Raw genomic sequence first — 9,504 nt, 5'->3', positions numbered from 1 at the left:
AGTCAGAAGAGTAGTAATGCATAGAATGATTTTAGATGTAGAGTGTATAGTATCTCTGTGGTGGAACTTATATGTCATCAGAGAAGAGGATAAGAAGATATAGCATCAACAATTGTGCAGAGCTACTTAACCTAAGGTAGCAACTTATTTGGGTGTATAGATACTGAGACAATTAATCTACACATAATTGTGGCACATCAGGATAACAGAGTGAGTAAATGTGACTTCCACACATGCCAGGACACCAGAATTCAAATTCCAAAAGTCTACAAAATTGCCTATGTACTCCCACATATATCACTTGGGTGTGGGAGGGATTGCATCTCAGAGGGCCCAGTGACACTGCTAAGTGAAGGAAGAAGGCAGTTGGAGAAAAGTATGCAGGTTAATCTTTGTCCGTTTCATTCAAACTGCAGTCACATGGAAAGAGAGAACTTTAATTGAAGAAGTGCCTCATTAGACTGACCTTTGGGCCTGTCTTGAGAATGTTTTTTGGTCAATGATTGGTTTAGAAAAAATAAATAAATAGTAATATAAAATGAATTAAAGAAAAAATATGACATACCTGTAGGACGACTATATGTTCAAACATGAAAATGTGATTTTGTGAAGGTCATAACATAATTCTGAGAGCAAATGTATATGTGGTGATTGTGGTATTGTGTGGAATGCAAACAGAGAAAGAATCATTGGGCATCTCGCATAATAGTTATTAACTGTGTAAGCTTACTTATATTAAAAGCTAACTTAGTTCTTTGTCTTTGAAATTTAGAGTTTATGTTATAAGCCACATGTGTGGTTACCAAGCCATGACTCATTACAACTACTCTAGTCGGCAGTGGAGATTTAGCTATTGAAAAAGGTTACTTTGTAAGTTTTCCACTGTGCGTAGCTGGAACCTCTTTTTCTCAGAATTCTAAAGCAGGATGATTTCTTTAACTATGAAGTCATCTTGAGAGACAGGGTAAGCAGAAGATCAGCTAAAGTTAGGTAGGAAGACATTGTCTCAAAAAAAATCTGACTAACATTGAGATCAACGTTTTTACTTGAAAAACAAAGATATTAATTTGGCAGAAAAATGTTAGAGGTTTTGGAGGAGTTAATAGTGAGGAAATGGGAAGATTGATATGATATAACTATATTGTGAACATATGAATAGTAATGTTTTACATACACATGATTGACAAAAGTAAGTTTTTAAATAGTTAATAGAAAATTTGAGCATTGTTCATTTTCCTTTTCTTTTTCAATTTCACATAATATGAGGTCACCTGGGCTTATAGAAACTTAATGACAAATTGCCTCCATTAGAATGGTCTATAGGGAAATCTGTTGGACTTTTTATTTTTCCTCTCTTTCTTTTTCTTTCTTTCTTTTTTTCTTTTGATTAATACTTGATGCAGAAGATTCTGTGGACAATTTCAATATCATTTGCATAGTTGGTACAGAATTGGCAGTGCTTACTGGGTGGTGCAGCCTTGTCAAAGTAAGTACATAAGTGAGAGTAGGACATTAGTTGAAATACCCAACGAAGGGGAGATAGAACCTATAGAGACCATATCCAGTGAACAGACAAGGCCCCTGGTTGAGGGATGAGGCCACCCACCCCACTCAAAAATATTAATCCAGAATTCCTCCACTCCTGACAAAGAGTGGAGCAGAGACTGAAGGAAAGGACATCCAGAGACTGCCCCACCTAGGGAGTCATCCAATCTGCAGACAGCAAACCCAGTTGCTACTGCTGATGGCAAGAAGTGCTTGCTGACAGGAGCCTGATATAGCTTTCCCCTGCCAGACTCTGTCAGAGCCTGACCAATACAGATGCGAATGCATGCAGCCAAACATCTGATTGAGCAGGAGGAACATAACGAAGGAACTTAGAGAAAGGACTGAAGGAGCTGAAGGGATTTACAACCACATAGGAAGAACAACAATATCAAACAAACAGATCCTCAAGAGTTCCCAGGAACTAAACCACAAACCAATAGTACTCATAGAAGGACCCATAGTTCCAGCTGGATATGTAGCAGTGGATTGCCTTATGGGGACTGGGAGGGGAGTCCCTTGGTCTTGTGGAGGCTCGATGACACAGGGTAGGGGAATGCTAGAGCACTGAGGCAGTAATGACTAGGCTTGTGGGAGAGTATCCTCATAGAAGAATGGGAGAAGGGAGAGGAGATGGGGCTTGGAAAACTGGGAAGGAGAATAACATTTGAAATGTAAAATGTAAATAAATTAAATAATAAATAAAATTGAAAAGAGTACACACTGGAAAGGGCTATAAAAAAATAATGATTGCAGGTTTCATTCATGCCAATTCCAGTTTCCTTCTGCATTGTCACACAGGATGTGAGGTCTCAGCTTCCTGCTCCTGCTGCAATGCCTTCTACCAAATGCATCCTCAGGAACCATAAACAAAAATAAGTTTTTCTTCTGTAAATTGCCTTCATAATGCTTTTTTAAAACAGCAACAGAAATGCAACTAATACAAAGATATACAAAACCTCCTGGTTTCTATTTTCTTTACCCTGGATAAAGTCCTTAGCCTTTCCTTCTTTGTTCTTGCTCTCAGAAACCAAAAGACTATATATTTCATGAAGTAGAGGTATAAAGTGGTAGAACTTCACTCATTCTAGTCATCAGAGTAGGATCATAGTATTTTAACACATTCACAGCTATTCAGGTAAAGTGTAGACTTTTTCATAGTGTTATCTTGCTATGATTTAGAAATATTCAGTACTGTAAATTAACCTACTTGTTCATGAAGAAGAGATGCATTTAGAAAGTGATAAGCTAGACATAAATAGTAGCAAACTTGAAAAAAGTCATTCAAAACACAAATGTTAGTTTAGTAAAATTTTTCAAAGGACAAGTCAAAAAACATACTTGTCATAATTAATCTACTTGAAGACTATAAATTTATAAAAAAGAAAGGGCACAGAAATAGGGGGAAAGATCAAAGAAAGAGAATGGATGTGAGAGCAAATGAAGGTTGAACATGAGACGAGGGCCTCATTTCTAATTATCTGGGTTCACTTCTGACTCCCTGTAGTACTAACTAGTCTCCTGGTTTGAAAGGCAGTGTTGCCTCTCTGTGCTCCCAGAAGGCTTGCCCTTGATAGAACCAGTTAGCAGCCACGTCCACCAGCACAATAAGCCTTTATAATTCTGTAATCCCTTGGTCCCAGTCTCAATGAAGCCTGTCTCCACCCTGTTTTCTCTGTAATTTAATTGCCTTAGGCATTCTATTAACTTATTGTCTGTTATCATTTCAATTCCTTAGAGTCCCACTCACAGGGCCAATCTATTCTGATGGGCCTTGTAGTTCATATTTTGAATGAAAACGGAACTTATACTTCACTTATAACAATGATCTATAAAACATAAATCCATATTCATTAAACCCAAGTTTTTCTGTTTATGATTATTTACTTATTTTTTTAAATTTTCAGTATTGTTCATATTCTATAAAAAACATATTAAGTATTTCATTAAGCTAAGGAAAATTAACATCATCTACATTTGATCTTTCTTCACTCAGTAACTATTTTTGTTTATAATTATACATATACAGTATTATATACTTATACAGTACTCATTACTAGACAGATTTGCCTCATAATATATTAACTGTATTAGTACAATTTATCTGTATCATATTCTATTAATATTTGCTATTATCAACCAGTTTACAAAAATTTTGCACTCTGAATAATTTCTGAAAGTTTATCTATATTTACTTTCCAGTGATCTATACAACACTAATGTTTGACTGAAAAAATTGGATTTTCACATTCTTCCATATAGTGAAACAAATATACTAGCTGAATCAGTTTGAAATATTACAAAATATTATGAAACCTGAATTATCAGAAGTGAAAGAGATGTTTTCAAAATCTAAACTTATGCAACCTGAAGAAGAACAATAGCACAAGTTTATAACAGTATTAGTGTGCAAAATGAATCCATGAATATATATGTATATTTAATAAAAATTCATAACTAGAAACTTTAAGAACACTGAAAAGATAAATAAATATAATACATATATCTGTTTCATTCCACAGTGTCAGAATTCATTTAATAGTAGTAAATTCACAATTCACAATACACATTGGTTTTACTAATAATATATTACCAAGTAGTCATGTAGTTCTTGTTTATTTGACAGCCAACAGAAGTAAGCAAACCTTTTTATTATTAATAATATTGACTTTATGATCAAAGTTTATGCATAAAGCTAAATAATATATATGTACATATACACATACATATGTGCATTTATGTACATATATATGTGAGGGGGTGGTTTGTGTATGAGAGAGAGAGAGAGAGAGAGAGAGAGAGAGAGAGAGAGAGAGAATGTCTACAGAGGGTTGAAGAATCTCAGGAATTTTAAACAGGCTCTCCTAAGAAAGGTAGAAACTAGTAAGTCCTTAGTTATATGAAAAGATTCTCTGAGGAAATAGAATAAAATCATGAACATGGCACAAGATTAACAGGAGATGCTGATGTTGCTGTTGCTGGCATTACAGAGCCAAGGTAGAAGGTCAAGATAAGCTTCAGTTGAGTGTAACAACAATGGTGAGCCATGGGATATGGAGGTAGTATAAGTAAAAATCTAGACAAGATCTGTTGTAAGACCCAGAGTGGCCTTACCTCAGGAGCACAACCCACAGATCACAAACTGACCAAGTGACTGCTGCAATAGCAAAAGGTTTAATGATCCACTTATATGGGGTTGCTCATCCACGCAGGGAGAGGCAATCCCGAACCCAAAAAGCACACAATTTTTATTCCTTACAGAGAGCAGACTTCAGCAACAGGGTTAACTGGCCTATTCTCATTGACAAAGGATCTGGTCAAGTATTGGCTGGCCTGCTCAAGGGGCTGTTCTTAGATCAGTTAGACATTCTCTTTATCCAGCCCTACACCTGGCCTTGGAGAATCACTGGGAAAGGGCTAAGTTGGCAAGTCCCTTAGAAAGAGGGGAGGAACTGGGTGGTCTGGCAGGGTCAGGATGACATCTTGTGGTTGTTCTTGGAATTCATGACAGGGAGGGATAGGGGGGTCTTTCCAAGAACAGTTGTCTTTGTTTTGTCCTAAATTATGGTCAGAATAGTCTGGTCATTCTGACTACTAAAACTTTGTCATAACATTAGGCAACCTGATGTCAGAAATATTTCTCAAAACCTTGTTTTTATAACTTTGTTTCTTGTATCTATGAAACTTTATTTCTTCAGATCCAGATGAAGAAATAAGTAGAAAAATTATCAGAGGAAACTTTCGAACTAGAAGTATGAGAGATTGGAAATAATAATGGAGGAGTGAAAGACACACTGCACTGATGAACATCTATTGACATACTGCCCATTTTGAACTAAAATATATAAGCTTTTCATTGGTGAAAGAACTGTGTGACCTGAATTTTTTAATTAAGTTACTTATTCATTTATATAAGTTTAAGACAGAATCTCACACTATAGCCTCAGCTAGCCTTAAATTTTCTATATATAGCAGGCTGGCCTTAGAAAACAAACAAACCAAGGAGGGGAGCAGAAAATTGTGCCAGTAAAGGTATATACTACCACACTTGGCTTGACCTGTATTTATTTATATAAAGCAACCAATGCATTTCCTTTGGGAAAGTGACTTTTTTTTTTCATCTTTATTAACTTGAGTATTTCTTATTTACATTTCAATTGTTATTCCCCTTTCCGGTTTCCGGACCAACATCCCCCTAACCCCTCCCCCTCCCCTTCTCTATGCGTGTTCCCCTACCCATCCTCCCCCTATTACCGCCCTCCCACTAACAATCACTTTCACTGGGGGTTCAGTCTTGGCAGGACCATTTTTTTTTAACCTAAATGAGAAACTAATCTTTCTCTCCAGAGACTAAAAATTGGTGCTGAAATTTCTTTACTTTAAGTAAAGAAAATTCTTTGTGAGTTTATTTCATTCTGAAGGTTATCTTGTGAACATAAAAATTAAAAAAAATATAATACTTTTCTATAATTAATCTATTTGAGTTTTTTGTTTGTTTATTTGTTTTGTTTTGGGGTTTGTTTGTTTGTTTTTTGTCAATTTAGTCCCGGAGTGCATTCCAAGATCACATTTAAAAACTAAAATTGTTACAAATATTGCAGACTCTCCCTTATATTGCAAGCTCTCTAAACCCTCGATTCCCAATATATCCAGGATGATACATCATCCTGGGGATATTATAATAACACTGACACTGCACTAAAATAATGAAAGATATCAACTAATTCAAAACACTTAATAAAAATATTCTCAATAATACTAGCTATAAGATCAATAGAAAGGTTTTGTGATTTTAAATTATGATAACCAGAAGTTCTTCAAATCAACAGTCATGAGCTCATTTTTTCTACGTTAATTAAATTACTATGGCCAATATAGCTCAACTAAATCTTGCCAGAGGAGTCAATTTCTTTTTTTCTTTTCTTTCTTTCTTTTTTTTTGAATTTTAATTTACATTTTAAACATTATCCCATTTCCTAGTTTCCCCTCCAGAAACTCACTATCCCACCCCACCCCCTGCTTCTTTGAGGGTGCTCCCTCACCAACCACCCACTTCCTCCTACTTTTCTTCCCTGACATTGCCTTACACCGGTGCTTGGAGCCTTGACAGGAACAAGGGTCTCTCCTCCCATTGATGCCCAACAAGGGCATCATCTGCTACATATGTGGATGGAGCCATAGGTCCATCCCTGTGTTCTTTTTGAATTGTGGTTTAGTCCCTAGGAGCTCTGGGGAGTCTGGTTGGTTGATATTGTGTTCTTCTTATGCAATTGAAAACTCCTTCAGTACTTGGGTCCTTTCTTTAATTCCTCCATTAGGGACCCCGCTCTCAATTCAATGATTGGCTGTGAGCATCCACCTCTATATTTGTAAGGCTCTGGCGGACACTCTCAGCAGACAGCTATATCAGGCTCCTGTCAGCATCACTTCTTGGCATCCGCAATATTGTCAGTGTTTGGCAGCTGTATATGGAATGCATCCTCATGTTAGGCAGTTCCTGGATGGCCTTTCAGTCTCTGCTTCTCACTCTATGTATTTCCTCCTATGAGTATTTTTATTCCCCTTCTAAGAAGGTCTGAAGCATCCATATTTTGGTCTTCCTTTTTCTTGAGGTTCATGTGGTTTGTGAATTGTATCTTGGATATTCTAAGCTTTTGAGCTAATATCTACTTATTAGTGAGTGCATGTCATGTGTGTTCTTTTGTGAATGGGTTACCTCACTCAGAATGATATTTTCGAATTTCATCCATTTGCCTAAGAATTTCATGAAGTCATTGTTTTTAATAGCTGAGTAGTATTCCATTGTGTAAATGTACCACAATTAATGTGTACACTTTGAACTCTGTTCATGAATTGTCAGCTCTATATAATAGCTAAAGGCAATTTTAATTCCTTCTGCTAAAAAAATCTTTGGTAATGGAAGAAAAGGTATCTAGATATTCAACAAAAGATTATCGTGGACTTGCTTCAATTAACCAAAGAAAGGAAGAAGGCCCAAATTGATGGGATAGGAAAGGGAAAGGGGAAACATTCATTATAAAAACGTGAAAATTTTCTAGACACTAAGAATTTATACTACATTAAGTCAGGAAACATAAAAGAAATGAACAAGCTTCTTCATCTACAAAGTTGAGTCAAGAAAATATCAACAACTTAAACAGTGCCATAACACAGGAATCAATTGAGACAATAATATAAAGCCTTCCAACTTAATGAAGTCCAGGTTTAGATAGATTCAAAGAATACTACTACTAGACTCTCTCATAGGAATGACAAGAGGTACTCCTCAATATAATTTGACTAAAAAATGAAATAAAAGACATGCATTCAAGTTCTGTTTATAAATCCAGTATTACCCCAGTACAAAAAAATTAACAACATTTCAGAAAAAGAAGAATACAGAAAAAGAAACAATGGATCACTTTATCCAATGAACATACATATGAGGTATGAAATGAAACATACATATGAGGTATACAATGAAAGTCTGGATAACCGGACATAGGCATACTTCACAAAGACCATCCATCCCAATCAAGTTAGCTTTATCCAGGAAATGCTGGGATTATTCAATATATATATATATATATATATATATATATATATATATATATATGTCAAATATGCAATAAATTATATAAATAAATTTAAAATCAAAACTTACATGATCGTCTCAATAAATGCAAAAAGGATCTTGACAGAATCCAGTATGACTTCATGATTAAAGTCCTAAGGAGCGAACTGGAAGGTACACGTCTGAACATAATAAAGTTAATCATGACAAACATATTCAATAGAGAAAAATTCTAAGCTCTCCTATTAAAATTAGAAAAAAGAAAAGGCTATCTCCACTATCCCTCTGTTTATGAAAATAATCCTTGGAACACAAGCTAGAGCAATAAGACAAGATAAAAGAAATCATTCATAAAGATAGGAAAATAATAGGTTATTTCTATTTACAGATATTATAAATAAAAGGACCCAAGATTATATGGCAAAATATCTACAAATTATCAACATTTTCAGCAGTGAAGAAATACAAAATCAACTTACAAAATCAGTAACCATTTTCTATACCATTAACAAAGAAACTAGAAAGAGATTTTTGGAATGATCCACCCCTAATCAAGAAAGTGAGCTTCCACAGGTGGTCTATAGGCCACTGCTTTTGCTGCCGCCATGTCCCTAGTGGTCCCTGAGAAGTTCCAGCACATCCTGTGAATACTCAACACCAACATTGATGGGCGGCGGTGGAAAATAGCCTTCACTCTCACTGCCATTAAGGGTGTAGTGTGGAGATATGCTCATGTGGTGTTGAGGAAAACAGACAGTGACCGCACCAAGAGGGCTGGGGAGCTCACGGAGGATGAGGTGGAGAGTTTGACCACCATCATGCAGAACCCACAACAGTTTAAGATCCCCGACCGGCTCTTGAACAAACAGAAGGATGTAAAGGATGGAAAGTACAGCCAGGTTCTGGCCAATGGTCTAGACAACAAGCTGCTTGAGGACCTGGAGTGGCTGAAGAAAATTCGAGTCCACAAGGGGCTGCACAACTTTTGGAGCCTTAGTTTCTGTAATCAGCACTGTTGTCAAGACCACTGGCCGCAGGGACCGTACTGTGGGTGTGTCCAAGAAGAAATCAGTCTTTGGGCCTTTGCTGTTAATAAATAGTTGATATAACAATGGGAGGAAAAAAGAAAGTGAAAACGTTCTACAATTAAAACTTTAAATTTCTGAAAAAACAATAAAAAACAACAGGTAATGAAAAGAAAGATTTCTCGAGATTATGGATTATTGGAATTAGTATTATGAAGATCACCTTCTACAAAAACAGATTTATATGCTTCATATAGCCCAACTAAATTTATACAACTTTCTTCACAGAGATAGAAAAAAAACACTTTGAATATTCACATGGAATCACAAGAGTAGAATAACCAAAGAAACTTAGAGTTA

The 9,504-nt window shown here is 35.9% G+C and overlaps 1 pseudogene; it reads left to right on the top strand.

Annotated features, from left to right (window-relative positions):
- Positions 1 to 8,724: 8,724 nt before the first annotated feature.
- On the top strand, positions 8,725 to 9,223 carry LOC116895782 (annotated as a pseudogene).
- Positions 9,224 to 9,504: the final 281 nt, after the last annotated feature.

Source organism: Rattus rattus, chromosome 1 (assembly GCF_011064425.1).
Source record: "Rattus rattus isolate New Zealand chromosome 1, Rrattus_CSIRO_v1, whole genome shotgun sequence".
Taxonomy (NCBI): Eukaryota; Metazoa; Chordata; class Mammalia; order Rodentia; family Muridae; genus Rattus; species Rattus rattus.
The sequence above is the reverse complement of the archived record's forward strand: the minus strand, read 5'-3'. Positions and strand labels throughout refer to the sequence as shown.